We start from the raw sequence: 15,838 nt of genomic DNA, 5'->3' as shown, positions 1-15,838 counted from the left end.
ACAGAAAGATCCCGAGCCTGGGATTGAACCCAGGACTACTCAGGACCTTCGTATTGTGAGGCAGACGCACTAACCCCTCAGGCACCATGAAACCCATATATATATATATATATATATATATATATATATATATATATGTATATATATATATATATATATATATATATATACATTTATATACATTTATGTATATATATATTTATATATATATATATATATACATATATATATATTTTATATCTATATATAGATATATATATATATGTAGATGTGTGTGTGTGTGTGTGTGGCTGAAGTTATAGTTGTTGTACATAATGTAGCCACTAGATGGCATATATATATATATATGCCATCTAGTGGCTACATTATGTACAACAACTATAACTTCAACCACACAAATATATATATATATATATTTGTGTGGTTGAAGTTATAGTTGTTGTACATATATATATATATATATATATATATATATTTGTGTGGTTGAAGTTATAGTTGTTGTACATAATGTAGCCACTAGATGGCACATATATATATATATATATATATATATATGTATATATATACATTTATACATATACATTTATATATATATATATTTATATACATGTATATATATATTTATATATATTTATATATATATTTATATATATATATATATATATATATATATTTATCCATATATATATATGTAGATGTGTGTGTGTGGTTGAAGTTATAGTTGTTGTACATAATGTAGCCACTAGATGGCATACGTGTATATGTATATATATATATATACATATATGTATGTGTGTGTGTATGTATGTATGTATGTATGTGTGTGTGTATATCTATATATATATATATGTATATATATATATATATATATATATATATATATATATATATATATATTATGGGTGTGGGAAAAAATTGATTCGAATATGTTGTGCGATTCAGAATCAATTCTCATTTTTAAAAAAATCGATTTTTAAATTTTTTTGTATTTATTTATTTATTTTCATCAATCCAACAAACCACTACACAGCAATACCATAACAATGCAATCCAATTCCAAAACCAAACCTGACCCAGCAACACTCAGAACTGCAATAAACAGAACAATTGAGAGGAGACACAAACACGACACAGAACAAACCAAAAGTAATGAAACAAAAATGAATATTATCAACAACAGTATCAATATTAGTTATAATTTCAGCATAGCAGTGATTAAAAATCCCTCATTGACATTATCATTAGACATTTATAAAAATTTAAAAAAAGTGTCACAGTGGCTTACACTTGCATCACATCTCATAAGCTTGATAAAATAAGTCATATATTTGGTTCGTTTAATAGTTAAAATAAATTTGCATTATTGCAATCAGTTGATAAAACATTGTCCTTTACAATTATAAAAGCTTTTTTTTTTTTTTAAATCTACTACTCTGCTTGCAAATCAGCAGACTGGGGTAGATCCTGCTGAAATCCTATGTATCGAATGAATACAGAATCCTTTTAAATCGGGAAAAAATCTTTTTTGTATCAAGAATCGTGTTGAATTGGGAAAAAATCGAATCGTGACCCCAAGAATTGATATTGAATCGAATCGTGGGACACCCAAAGATTCACAGCCCTAATATATATATATATATATATATTTAAATAGACTCCCTTTTTAGACCAGTTGATCTGCCGTTTCTTTTCTTTTTCTTCTATGTCCCACTCTCCCTTGTGGAGGGGGTCCGGTCCGATCCGGTGGCCATGTACTGCTTGCCTGTGTATCGGCTGGGGACATCTCTGCGCTGCTGATCCGCCTCCGCTTGGGATGGTTTCCTGCTGGCTCCGCTGTGAACGGGACTCTCGCTGCTGTGTTGGATCCGCTTTGGACTGGACTCTCGCGACTGTGTTGGATCCATTGTGGATTGAACTTTCACAGTATCATGTTAGACCCGCTCGACATCCATTGCTTTCCTCCTCTCTAAGGTTCTCATAGTCATCATTGTCACCGACGTCCCACTGGGTGTGAGTTTTCCTTGCCCTTATGTGGGCCTACCGAGGATGTCGTAGTGGTTTGTGCAGCCCTTTGAGAGACTAGTGATTTAGGGCTATATAAGTAAACGATTGATTGATTGATTGATATATATTGAATCGGATCACGATTCGATTATATATCGATTTTTTCGATTCAACGCGATTCTCGATTCAAAAACAATATTTTTCCGATTCAAAACGATTCTGTATTCATTCAATACATAGGATTTCAGCAGGATCTACCCCAGTCTGCTGACATGCTAGCAGAGTAGTAGTATTTTTTTTTAAAGCTTTTATAATTGTAAAGGACAATGTTTTATCAACTGATTGCAATAATGTAAATTTGTTTGAACTATTAAACGAACCAAAAATACCACTTATTTTATCTTTGTGAAAACATTGGACACAGTGTGTTGTCAAGCTTATGAGATGTGATGCAAGTGTAAGCCACTGTGACACTATTGTTCTTTTTTAAAATGTTTTATAAATGTCTAATGATAATGTCAATGAGGGATTTTTAATCACTGCTATGCTGAAATTATAACTAATATTGATACTGTTGTTGATAATATTCATGTTTGCATCTCCTCTCAATTGCTCTGTTTATTGCAGTTCTGAGTGTTGCTGGGTCAGGTTTGGTTTTGGATTGCATTGTTTTGGTATTGCTGTGTCGTGGTTTGTTGGATTGATTAAAAAAAATAGATTAAAAACAAAAAAAGAGAATCGATTTTGAATCGCACAACGTGAGAATCGCGATTCGTATTCGAATCGATTTTTTTCCCACACCCCTAGAACTTGTATCTCATTGTTATGATTCATCTCATAGTCATGACTTGTATCATGCAAATCATAATAATGAGAGAAATCATGATTAGGACATAAAAAGTAAAAATTATAAGATATAGTAATTATGAGATTAAAAAATAGAAATTATAAGATAAAAGTCATAATTATGAATTTCTATCACACAATGTCGAATTTCTCAGTTCACACTTTGTTTTACGGGCTTCACGGTGGCAGAGGTGTTAGTGCGTCTGCCTCACAATACCAAGGTCCTGAGTAGTCCTGGGTTTAATCCCGGGCTCGGGATCCTTCTGTGTGGAGTTTGCATGTTCTCCCCGTGAATGCGTGGGTTCCCTCCGGGTACTCCGGCTTCCTCCCACTTCCAAAGACATGCACCTGGGGATAGGTTGATTGGCAACACTAAATGGTCCCTAGTGTTTGAATGTTGTCTGTCTATCTGGGTTAGACCTTCCATGAGGTGGCGACTTGTCCAGGGTGTAACCCCGCCTTCCGCCGGATTGTAGCTGGGAAAGGCACCAGCGACCCCAAAGGGAATAAGAGGTAGAAAATGGATGGATTTGTTTTACTGACAGTTTCTTGTTTAGTTTTTTCAGTGGTGGGAGCCAATTTCCATACAAATTTGTCTGAAAAGAAGATGGCAAAACTAAATTGACCTCAGTGCAGCTGGTCCAGTCTCCAACCCCAACCCATCCAAGAGGGACAGGCGGTAGAAATGGATGGATGAATGTTTATAATCCAGACTGCTAATTGAGTCAAATTGAACAGACGTCACTTGCATGTATAATCCTGAGGGGGGCGCAGTCGTGCCAGAGCGTTGCTTTACGTACCACCGCTGCGATCCTGCAGAGGGCGCTGTTACGCCGAGCCATGCCATTGAACGCAACAGCGCGCCCTCGTTGAACGTTGTCTTTTTTTTTTTTTCCCCTCAACTTTTCTCCCCCCCTCTCACAGCTTCGCCTTCTGCCTGCCGCTGTTATTAAGCCAAAAAAAAAAAAAAAGCAAGGAAGTGGCGACAGGCTCGCTGCTTAGCCGACCACAAGGCAGTCCACTCGGCTACTTTAGCCCTCAAACACGCCCTCCAGCTTTGTACAACCGAGGCGTTCGCGTAAGGTACTTTTTTTTTGTTTATTTTTTGCCTGGTTTTATTTATTCTTGTTTCCGCGCCGGTTTCACGCTTGTTTCGTCCCCGGCTCTCATCTTTGTTCGTCTCAGGCGAAGAACCAAGGAGGAAGACACGGATAAAAGGACGCTGCTCGCCAGTTGTTGGTGTTTTTTTTTTTTTATTATTCGTCGGTTAAAAATCGTGGCGAGGACCACGAACGCAGCACAATGGGACTAGCCGCGAAGAAAGGTACGTTCAAGGTGCATTCTAAAAGCTGGGTTTTTATTGTTGCGAGCATGCTGTGACACATTATGACTTCTGTCTTCTCCAACGGTGGAAAGTCTGCCTTGTTTTTGCATGTTTGAGCGGCTGGGGACGGGGTTGTAGAGGGAAGTGAACACAGAAGTGGTAACTTGTTTAAGGATGTTGGCTAACTTTGTCAAAGACGTGTCCGTATTTATCAAGGGGTGACGCTAGCCATAGGCGGGCGATACGACCACACATTTCGGGGTCGACCCGATACCAGGTAAATACAGGGCCTGTATCGCTGATACTTTTTTACTTTGTGCCTTTTTAATGTGAAATGAAGTGAATTATATTTATATAGTTCTTCCACATACTGAAACCCAACATGTGAGTTACATTTAAACCAGTGTTAGTGGCACTGTGGGCAGGTGAGTAAAGTGTCTTGCCCAAGGACACAATGGCAGTGACTAGTTTGGCAGAAGCAGGGATCGAACCTGGAACCCTCAAGTTGCTGGTAAGGCCCCTTTACCAACCAAGCTATACTGCCCCAAGTCAATGTAAATCACAATGGAAAACAAATATTTTAGAAACATAACATATGAGGCAAAATACGAACAATTTCAGTGTTAAATACGATTACAATCATTTGGCGGTTTGCCTCAAAGCCCTCCTGTGTCCAAGGAGATTGTAAACAAAACAACGATATTGAAGTACACAAACATTTCATGACAAACACGGACGAGAACTGGAAGTTATCGGCCAGATACGGCTACCACATCCCCTCTGGTATCCATCAAGTTTGGATGGACCCATCTACGAACGTACTAACTCGTGCTCACGTCATCGTCTTTTTCACCACTGCACGTATAAGTTGTTCGAGTACCTGTTTACGGTTTTAGTTAATCACGGAGATGTATTGTTTACAACAGAGCACAGCCTGGTGTGTTAATAGTGCAGATTTGGATCTACATTGTCAGCATGTTGGCTAGTTATGTAAACAAAACAACGATATTGAAGTAAACAAACATTTCATGACAAACACGAACCAGAACTGGAAGTCATCGGCCAGATACGGCTACCACTTCCCGTCTGGTATCCATCGAGTTTGGATGGATCCATCTACGAACGTACTAACTCATGCTCACGTCGTCATCTTTTTGCTTAGTTCCACTCACCACTGCACGTATAAGTTATTCGAGTGCCTGTTTACGGTGTTTGTTAATCACGGAGATGTATTGTTTACAACAGAGCACAGCCTGGTGTGTTAATAGAGCAGATTCTGATCTACATAGTTAGCATTTTGGCTAGTTATGAAAACAAAACAACGATATTGAAGTAAACACACATTTCATGGCAAACACGGACGAGAACTAGAAGTCATCGGCCAGATACGGCTACCACTTCATGTCGAGTTTGGATGGACCCATCTACGAACGTAGTAACTCATGCTCACGTCATCGTCTTTTTCACCACTGCATGGATAAGTTGTTCGAGTACCTGTTTACGGTTTTAGTTAATCACGGAGATGTATTGTTTACAACAGAGCACAGCCTGGTGTGTTAATAGAGCAGATTCGGATCTACATTGTCAGCATGTTGGCTAGTTATGTAAACAAAACAACGATATGGAAGTAAACACACATTTAACGACAAACACTGACGAGAACTGGAAGTCATCGGCCAGATACGGTTACCCCTTCCCCTCTGGTATCCATCAAGTTTGGATGGACCGATCTACGAACCTACCAACTCGTACTCACGTCGTCGTCTTTTTCACCACTGCACGGATAAGTTGTTCGAGTACCTGTTTACGGTGTTAGTTAATCACAGAGATGTATTGTTTACAACAGAACACAGCCTGGTGTGTTAATAGAGCAGATTCGGATCTACATTGTTAGCATGTTGGCTAGTTATGTAAACATAACAACGATATTGAAGTAAACACCCATTTCATGACAAACACGGACGAGAACTGGAAGTCATCGGCCAGATACGGCTACCACTTCCCCTCTGGTATCCATCAAGTTTGGATGGACCCATCTACGAACGTACTAACTCATGCTCACGTCGTCATCTTTTTGCTTAGTTCCACTCACCACTGCACGTATAAGTTATTCGAGTGCCTGTTTACGGTTTTAGTTAATCACGGAGATGTATTGTTTACAACAGAGCACAGCCTGGTGTGTTAATAGAGCAGATTCGGATCTACATTGTCAGCATGTTGGCTAGTTATGTAAACAAAACAACAATATTGAAGTAAACAAACATTTCATGACAACCACAGACAAGAACTGGAAGTTATCGAGCAGATACGGCTACCACTTACTTCCCCCTGGTATCCATCGAGTTTGAATTGACCCAACTACGATCGTACTAACCCATGCTCACTTCGTCATCTTTTTGCTTCACTCCACTCACCACTGCACGTATAAATTATTCAAGTTTACTGTTTTAGTAAATCACAGAGTTGTATTGTTTACAACAGAGCACAGCCTGGTGTGTTAATAGAGCAGATTCGGATCTACATTGTTAGCATGTTGGCTAGTTATGTAAACAAAACAACGATATTGAAGTAAACATTTCATGACAAACACGGACAAGAACTGGAAATCATCGGCCAGATACGGCCACCACTTCCCTTCTGGTATCCATCAAGTTTGGATGGACCCATCTACGAACGTACTAACTCGTGCTCACGTCATCGTCTTTTTCACCACTGCACGTATAAGTTGTTCGAGTACCTGTTTACGGTTTTAGTTAATCACGGAGATGTATTGTTTACAACAGAGCACAGCCTGGTGTGTTAATAGTGCAGATTTGGATCTACATTGTCAGCATGTTGGCTAGTTATGTAAACAAAACAACGATATTGAAGTAAACAAACATTTCATGACAAACACGAACCAGAACTGGAAGTCATCGGCCAGATACGGCTACCACTTCCCGTCTGGTATCCATCGAGTTTGGATGGATCCATCTACGAACGTACTAACTCATGCTCACGTCGTCATCTTTTTGCTTAGTTCCACTCACCACTGCACGTATAAGTTATTCGAGTGCCTGTTTACGGTGTTTTAATCACGGAGATGTATTGTTTACAACAGAGCACAGCCTGGTGTGTTAATAGAGCAGATTCTGATCTACATAGTTAGCATTTTGGCTAGTTATGAAAACAAAACAACGATATTGAAGTAAACACACATTTCATGGCAAACACGGACGAGAACTAGAAGTCATCGGGCCAGATACGGCTACACTTCATGTCGAGTTTGGATGGACCCATCTACGAACGTAGTAACTCATGCTCACGTCATCGTCTTTTTCACCACTGCATGGATAAGTTGTTCGAGTACCTGTTTACGGTTTTAGTTAATCACGGAGATGTATTGTTTACAACAGAGCACAGCCTGGTGTGTTAATAGAGCAGATTCGGATCTACATTGTCAGCATGTTGGCTAGTTATGTAAACAAAACAACGATATGGAAGTAAACACACATTTAACGACAAACACTGACGAGAACTGGAAGTCATCGGCCAGATACGGTTACCCCTTCCCCTCTGGTATCCATCAAGTTTGGATGGACCGATCTACGAACCTACCAACTCGTACTCACGTCGTCGTCTTTTTCACCACTGCACGGATAAGTTGTTCGAGTACCTGTTTACGGTGTTAGTTAATCACAGAGATGTATTGTTTACAACAGAACACAGCCTGGTGTGTTAATAGAGCAGATTCGGATCTACATTGTTAGCATGTTGGCTAGTTATGTAAACATAACAACGATATTGAAGTAAACACCCATTTCATGACAAACACGGACGAGAACTGGAAGTCATCGGCCAGATACGGCTACCACTTCCCTCTGGTATCCATCAAGTTTGATGGACCCATCTACGAACGTACTAACTCATGCTCACGTCGTCATCTTTTTGCTTAGTTCCACTCACCACTGCACGTATAAGTTATTCGAGTGCCTGTTTACGGTTTTAGTTAATCACGGAGATGTATTGTTTACAACAGAGCACAGCCTGGTGTGTTAATAGAGCAGATTCGGATCTACATTGTCAGCATGTGGCTAGTTATGTAAACAAAACAACAATATTGAAGTAAACAAACATTTCATGACAACCACAGACAAGAACTGGAAGTTATCGAGCAGATACGGCTACCACTTACTTCCCCCTGGTATCCATCGAGTTTGAATTGACCCAACTACGATCGTACTAACCCATGCTCACTTCGTCATCTTTTTGCTTACACTCCACTCACCACTGCACGTATAAATTATTCAAGTTTACTGTTTTAGTAAATCACAGAGTTGTATTGTTTACAACAGAGCACAGCTGGTGTGTTAATAGAGCAGATTCGGATCTACATTGTTAGCATGTTGGCTAGTTATGTAAACAAAACAACGATATTGAAGTAAACATTTCATGACAAACACGGACAAGAACTGGAAATCATCGGCCAGATACGGCCACCACTTCCCTTCTGGTATCCATCAAGTTTGGATGGACCCATTTCCGAACGTACTAACTTGTGCTCACATCATCGTCGTTTCACCACTGCACGGATAAGTTGTTCGAGTACCTGTTTACGGTTTTAGTTAATCACGGAGATGTATTGTTTAAAACAGAGCACAGCCTGGTGTGTTAATAGAGCAGATTCTGATCTACATTGTTAGCATGTTGGCTAGTTATGTAAACAAAACAACGATATTGAAGTAAACACACATTTCATGACAAACACGGACGAGAACTGGAAGTCATCGGCCAGATACGGCTACCACTTCCCCTCTGGTATCCATCGAGTTTGGATGGACCCATCTACGAACGCACTAACTCATGCTCACGTCGTCATCTTTTTGCTTAGTTCCACTCACCACTGCACGTATAAGTTATTCGAGTTCCTGTTTACGGTTTTAGTTAATCACGGAGATGTATTGTTTACAACAGAGCACAGCCTGGTGTGTTAATAGAGCAGATTCAGATCTACATTGTTAGCATGTTTGCTAGTTATGTAAACAAAACAACGATATTGAAGTAAACACACATTTCATGACAAACACGGACGAGAACTGGAAGTCATCGGCCAGATACGGCTACCACTTCCCCTCTGGTATCCATCGAGTTTGGATGGACCCATCTACGAACGCACTAACTCATGCTCACGTCGTCATCTTTTTGCTTAGTTCCACTCACCACTGCACGTATAAGTTATTCGAGTTCCTGTTTACGGTTTTAGTTAATCACGGAGATGTATTGTTTACAACAGAGCACAGCCTGGTGTGTTAATAGAACAGATTCAGATCTACATTGTTAGCATGTTTGCTAGTTATGTAAACAAAACAATGATATTGTAGTAAACACACATTTCATGACAAACACGGACGAGAACTGGAAGTCATCGGCCAGATACGGCTACCACTTCCCGTCTGGTATCCATCGAGTTGGGATGGACCCATCTACGAACGTACTAACTCGTGCTCAAGTCGTCATCTTTTTTGCTTCCCTCCATTCACCACTGCACGTATAAGTTATTCGAGTACCTGTTTACGGTTTTAGTTAATCACGGCGATGTATTGTTTACAACAGAGCACAGCCTGGTGTGTTAATTGAGCAGATTCTGATCTACATTGTTTGCATGTTGGCTAATTATGTAAACAAAACAACGATATTGAAGTACACAAACATTTCATGACAAACACGGACGAGAACTTGAAGTTATCGGCCAGATACGGCTACCACATCCCCTCTGGTATCCATCAAGTTTGGATGGACCCATCTACGAACGTACTAACTTGTGCTCTCGTCATCGTCTTTTTCACCACTGCACGGATAAGTTGTTCGAGTACCTGTTTACGGTTTTAGTTAATCACGGAGATGTATTGTTTACAACAGAGCACAGCCTGGTGTGTTAATAGAGCAGATTCTGATCTACATTGTTAGCATGTTGGCTAGTTATGTAAACAAAACAACGATATTGAAGTAAACACACATTTCATGACAAACACGGACGAGAACTGGAAGTCATCGGCCAGATACGGCTACCACTTCCCCTCTGGTATCCATCGAGTTTGGATGGACCCATCTACGAACGCACTAACTCATGCTCACGTCGTCATCTTTTTGCTTAGTTCCACTCACCACTGCACGTATAAGTTATTCGAGTTCCTGTTTACGGTTTTAGTTAATCACGGAGATGTATTGTTTACAACAGAGCACAGCCTGGTGTGTTAATAGAGCAGATTCAGATCTACATTGTTAGCATGTTTGCTAGTTATGTAAACAAAACAATGATATTGTAGTAAACACACATTTCATGACAAACACGGACGAGAACTGGAAGTCATCGGCCAGATACGGCTACCACTTCCCGTCTGGTATCCATCGAGTTGGGATGGACCCATCTACGAACGTACTAACTCGTGCTCAAGTCGTCATCTTTTTTGCTTCCCTCCATTCACCACTGCACGTATAAGTTATTCGAGTACCTGTTTACGGTGTTAGTTAATCACGGAGATGTATTGTTTACAACAGAGCACAGCCTGGTGTGTTAATAGAGCAGATTCAGATCTACATTGTTAGCATGTTTGCTAGTTATGTAAACAAAACAATGATATTGTAGTAAACACACATTTCATGACAAACACGGACGAGAACTGGAAGTTATCGGCCAGATACGGCTACCACATCCGCTCTGGTATCCATCAAGTTTGGATGGACCCATCTACGAACGTACTAACTCGTGCTCTCGTCATCGTCTTTTTCACCACTGCACGGATAAGTTGTTCGAGTACCTGTTTACGGTTTTAGTTAATCACGGAGATGTATTGTTTACAACAGAGCACAGCCTGGTGTGTTAATAGAGCAGATTCGGATCTACATTGTTAGCATGTTGGCTATTTATCAAAACAAAACAACGATATTGAAGTAAACAAACATTTCATGACAAACACGGACGAGAACTGGAAGTCATCGGCCAGATACGGCTACCACTTCATGTCGAGTTTGGATGGACCCATCTACGAACGTACTAACTCGTGCTCACGTCATCGTCTTTTTCACCACTGCACGGATAAGTTGTTCGAGTACCTGTTTGCGGTTTTAGTTAATCACGGAGATGTATTGTTTACAACAGAGCACAGCCTGGTGTGTTAATAGAGCAGATTCGGATCTACATTGTTAGCATGTTGGCTACTTATGTAAACAAAACGATATTGAAGTAAACAAACATTTCATGACAAACACGAACCAGAACTGGAAGTCATCGGCCAGATACGGCTACCACTTCCCGTCTGGTATCCATCGAGTTTGGATGGATCCATCTACGAACGTACTAACTCATGCTCACGTCGTCATCTTTTTGCTTAGTTCCACTCACCACTGCATGTATAAGTTATTCGAGTGCCTGTTTACGGTTTTAGTTAATCACGGAGATGTATTGTTTACAACAGAGCACAGCCTGGTGTGTTAATAGAGCAGATTCTGATCTACATAGTTAGCATTTTGGCAAGTTATGTAAACAAAACAACGATATGGAAGTAAACACACATTTAACGACAAACACTGACGAGAACTGGAAGTCATCGGCCAGATACGGTTACCCCTTCCCCTCTGGTATCCATCAAGTTTGGATGGACCGATCTACGAACCTACCAACTCGTGCTCACGTCGTCGTCTTTTTCACCACTGCACGGATAAGTTGTTCGAGTACCTGTTTACGGTTTTAGTTAATCACAGAGATGTATTGTTTACAACAGAGCACAGCCTGGTGTGTTAATAGAGCAGATTCGGATCAACATTGTTAGCATGTTGGCTAGTTATGTAAACAAAACAACCATATTGAAGTACACAACCATTTCATGACAAACACGGACGAGAACTGGAAGTCATCGGCCAGATACGGCTACCACTTCCCCTCTGGTATCCATCAAGTTTGGATGGACCCATCTACGAACGTACTAACTCATGCTCACGTCGTCATCTTTTTGCTTAGTTCCACTCACCACTGCACGTATAAGTTATTCGAGTACCTGTTTACGGTTTTAGTTAATCACGGAGATGTGTTGTTTACAGCAGAGCACAGCCTGGTGTGTTAATAGAGCAGATTCGGATCTACATTGTTAGCATGTTGGCTAGTTATGTAAACAAAACAACGATATTGAAGTAAACAAACATTTCATGACAACCACAGACAAGAACTGGAAGTTATCGAGCAGATACGGCTACCACTTACTTCCCCCTGGTATCCATCGAGTTTGAATCGACCCAACTCCGATCGTACTAACTCATGCTCACTTTGTCATCCTTTTGCTTCGCTCCACTCACCACTGCACGTATAAATTATTCAAGTTTACGGTTTTGGTTAATCACAGAGTACAGCCTAGATTGTGATCTACACTGTTAGCATGTTGGCCAGTGTGCACACTGAGGCACAGTTGGCATAATTCCACTGTGCACCTGAATTATTATTCACTTTGTTTGAAGTGATTTGGTCGCGTACTTTCTGCAGTTGAGTGAATAAAATGGCGGGATTTTTTTCTATTCACGAGTTATTGTTTTTAAGGACATACCTCAAACATGCTGGTTGAAGATCATCTATAGCAGTGGTTCCCAGCCTTTTTTGCACCAGGAACCTGTTTAATGTAGGCATTATTTTCAGGGACCGGCTTTCCATACGGCAAGAATAATTGCATGAACAAGACAATTCCCTATTACGCTTAGATAGTGTTTCTTTGCAATGAGATGCAGACGGAAATCAGCCTTTGGCTACAATCTGTCACTTTTCTGTCTGATATGTGCATTAATGTGCATTGTATCATGTCACAAAGTTATAAAAAAACATAAGAAAAGGCAACTTCCTAATGAGGAGTTTTATTGTACATCTCTAAACAAGCTAATTGGTGTGTTTAGGTGGCGACTTGTCCAGGGTGTACCCCGCCTTCCGCCCAACTGTAGCTGGGATAGGCGCCAGCGCCCCCCGCGACCCCAAAAGGGAATAAGCGGTAGAAAATGGATGGATGGATGGTGTGTTTAGTGCTCAGGTGTCAAACACAAGGCCCTCCACCTAATTTAATAAGGACCGCAAAAGCCTGGAAATATGTTTTTAAAAAAAACCTTATATTTACTTTCTTATTTTCTTACTAAAGGTATTAGGGTTTATTTTTTTCTAGTTTGACAGGGAAAAAATTGTCTCCAATATTGCAAGAAATATTATATTATCTAACTTTGTTGGTCGAAGTCCAAATAAATACTTAAATATCTGCTTAACTTATGATTTCGAAGCAAGTTATCCATCAAATTGTACACTGTAAAAATGACCAATAGATTTTACTGTAAAATTTCGGGAGTGTTTTTTTTTTTTTTTTTACAGCATATTTCTGAAAGTTGGGGAAAAAAAACAACCAGTGTTTGTTTTTTACAGTAAAAATGTTGATATTTTTCATTTAAAAAAAACAATACAATATACAAACCCCGTTTCCATAGGAGTTGGGAAGTTGTGTTAGATGTAAATATTAACGAAATACAATGATTTGCAAATCCTTTTCAACCCATATTCAGTTGAATGCACTACAAAGACAAGATATTTGATGTTCAAACTCAAACTTAATTTTTTTTTTTGCAAATATTAATTATCTTAGAATTTCATGGCTGCAACACATGCCAAAGTAGATGGGAAAGGGCATGTTCACCGCTGTGTTACATCACCTTTTCTTTACCTTATATTTACTTTCTTATTAAAGGTATTAGGGTTGATTTTTTTTCTAGTTTGACAGGGAAAAAAAGTGTCTCCAATATTGCAAGAAATATTATATTATCTAACTTTGTTGGTCAAAGTCCAAATAAATACTTAAAAATCTGCTTAACTCATGATTTCGAAGCAAGTTATCCATCAAATTGTACACTATAAAAATGACCAATAGATTTTACTGTAAAATTTAGGGAGTGTTTTTTTTTTTTTTTTTTAACAGCATATTACTGAAAGTTGGGGAAAAAACGACCAGTGTTTGTTTTTTACAGTAAAATTGTAAAGCAAGTGTGGGCAATTTTGATATTTTCCTTTTTTAAAAAAACATACAATATACAAACCCCGTTTCCATAGGAGTTGGGAAATTGTGTTAGATGTAAATATTAACAAAATACAATGATTTGCAAATCCTTTTCAACCCATATTCAATTGAATGCACTACAAAGACAACATATTTGATGTTCAAACTCAAACTTAATTTTTTTTTGCAAATATTAATTATCTTAGAATTTCATGGCTGCAACACATGCCAAAGTAGATGGGAAAGGGCATGTTCACCACTGTGTTACATCACCTTTTCTTTACCTTATATTTATTTTCTTATTTTCTTACTAAAGATATTAGGGTTTGTAGCTGAGATAGGCGCCAGCGCCCCCCGCGACCCCAAAAGGGAATAAGTGGTAGAAAAAGGATGGATGTATAGTCTGACAGGGGGAAAAATGTGTCTACAATATTGCAAGAAATATTATATTATCTACCTTTGTTGGTCAAAGTCCAAATGAATACTTAAATATCTGCTTAACTTATGATTTCGATGCAAGTTATCCATCAAATTGTACACTATAAAAATGACCAATAGATTTTACTGTAAAATTTAGGGAGTGTTTTTTATTAAAACATTTTTTTTTTTACAGTATATTACTGAAAGTTGGGAAAAAAACGACCAGTGTTTGTTTTTTTACAGTAAAATTCTGTCGACTGATATGTCGTTTTTTTAAATGTATTGCTTTATTTTTTTAACTGGCGCAGTGGAAGAGTGGCGGTGCGTAACCCGAGGGTCCCTGGTTCAATCCCCACCTAGTACCAACCTCGTCACGTCCGTTGTGTCCTGAGCAAGACACTTCACCCTTGCTCCTGATGGGTGCTGGTTGGCGCCTTGCATGGCAGCTCCCTCCATCAGTGTGTGAATGTGTGTGTGAATGGGTGAATGTGGAAGTAGTGTCAAAGCGCTTTGAGTACCTTGAAGGTAGAAAAGCGCTATACAAGTACAACCCATTTATAACTGTAAAATCCAGGGTTGATGATTTTTATGGTACCACATTTTGTTATGGTAAAAAAAAACTGGCATCTAAGTTGCCAAAATAAAATTAAACAGCGGTACTGTATTTCCTATTTACAGTAATATGTTGTAAAAAATAATAATTTAAAAAACACAATTTTACAGTACAATATTTTACTAGCAACTAAGCTGCAGGTTTTTTTTCTGTAAAAAACGGTGGTAAAACCGTTTTTTACTCTATACATACATTTTTTTTTGAATATATTTTAATTCATAGGCAAATTGTTAATTATTTACAGCAGGGGTGTCCAAACTTTTTCCACTGACGGCCACACACTGAATAATCAAAGCAAGGGGGGCCATTTATTTTAAAAACCAATACAATATATGTATAAAAAATATACATTTAGGCCTCCACACTTTTGGTAAAAATAAAATGCTAAAAATGTGTCGTTATTCAGTATTATTATTTTTATTATTATTCAAGTTTTAAATCTCTAGATCAGGGGTGCCCATTACATCGATCGCGAGCTACCAGTCGACCGCGGGGGGTGTGTCAGTCGATCTCCAGCCAGGCTTTTAAAAAAAATAGACCTAAAAATTAGTGATCATTAATCTTCACCAAGACGTTCCTTAA

General features: G+C 39.0%; 1 protein-coding gene across 12 annotated transcripts in view; it reads left to right on the top strand.

The window, feature by feature from the left end:
* The first annotated feature begins 3,229 nt into the window (after positions 1-3,229).
* si:zfos-588f8.1 overlaps positions 3,230-15,838 on the top strand; it is a 254,175-nt gene continuing 241,566 nt past the window's right edge. For 5 of the 12 annotated variants that reach the window (XM_061883144.1, XM_061883149.1, XM_061883146.1 and 2 more), the window contains exon 1: positions 3,784-4,174. The gene's annotated coding sequence lies outside the window, so the exon portion shown is untranslated. Of the gene's footprint in view, positions 3,364-3,782; positions 4,175-15,838 lie in introns of those variants that run through there. The other 7 variants (XM_061883143.1, XM_061883139.1, XM_061883148.1 and 4 more) reach the window with 5 other exon arrangements.

The sequence above is a fragment of the Nerophis ophidion genome, linkage group LG22 (genome assembly GCF_033978795.1).
Source record: "Nerophis ophidion isolate RoL-2023_Sa linkage group LG22, RoL_Noph_v1.0, whole genome shotgun sequence".
Classification (NCBI taxonomy): domain Eukaryota; kingdom Metazoa; phylum Chordata; class Actinopteri; order Syngnathiformes; family Syngnathidae; genus Nerophis; species Nerophis ophidion.
The sequence above is the reverse complement of the archived record's forward strand: the minus strand, read 5'-3'. Positions and strand labels throughout refer to the sequence as shown.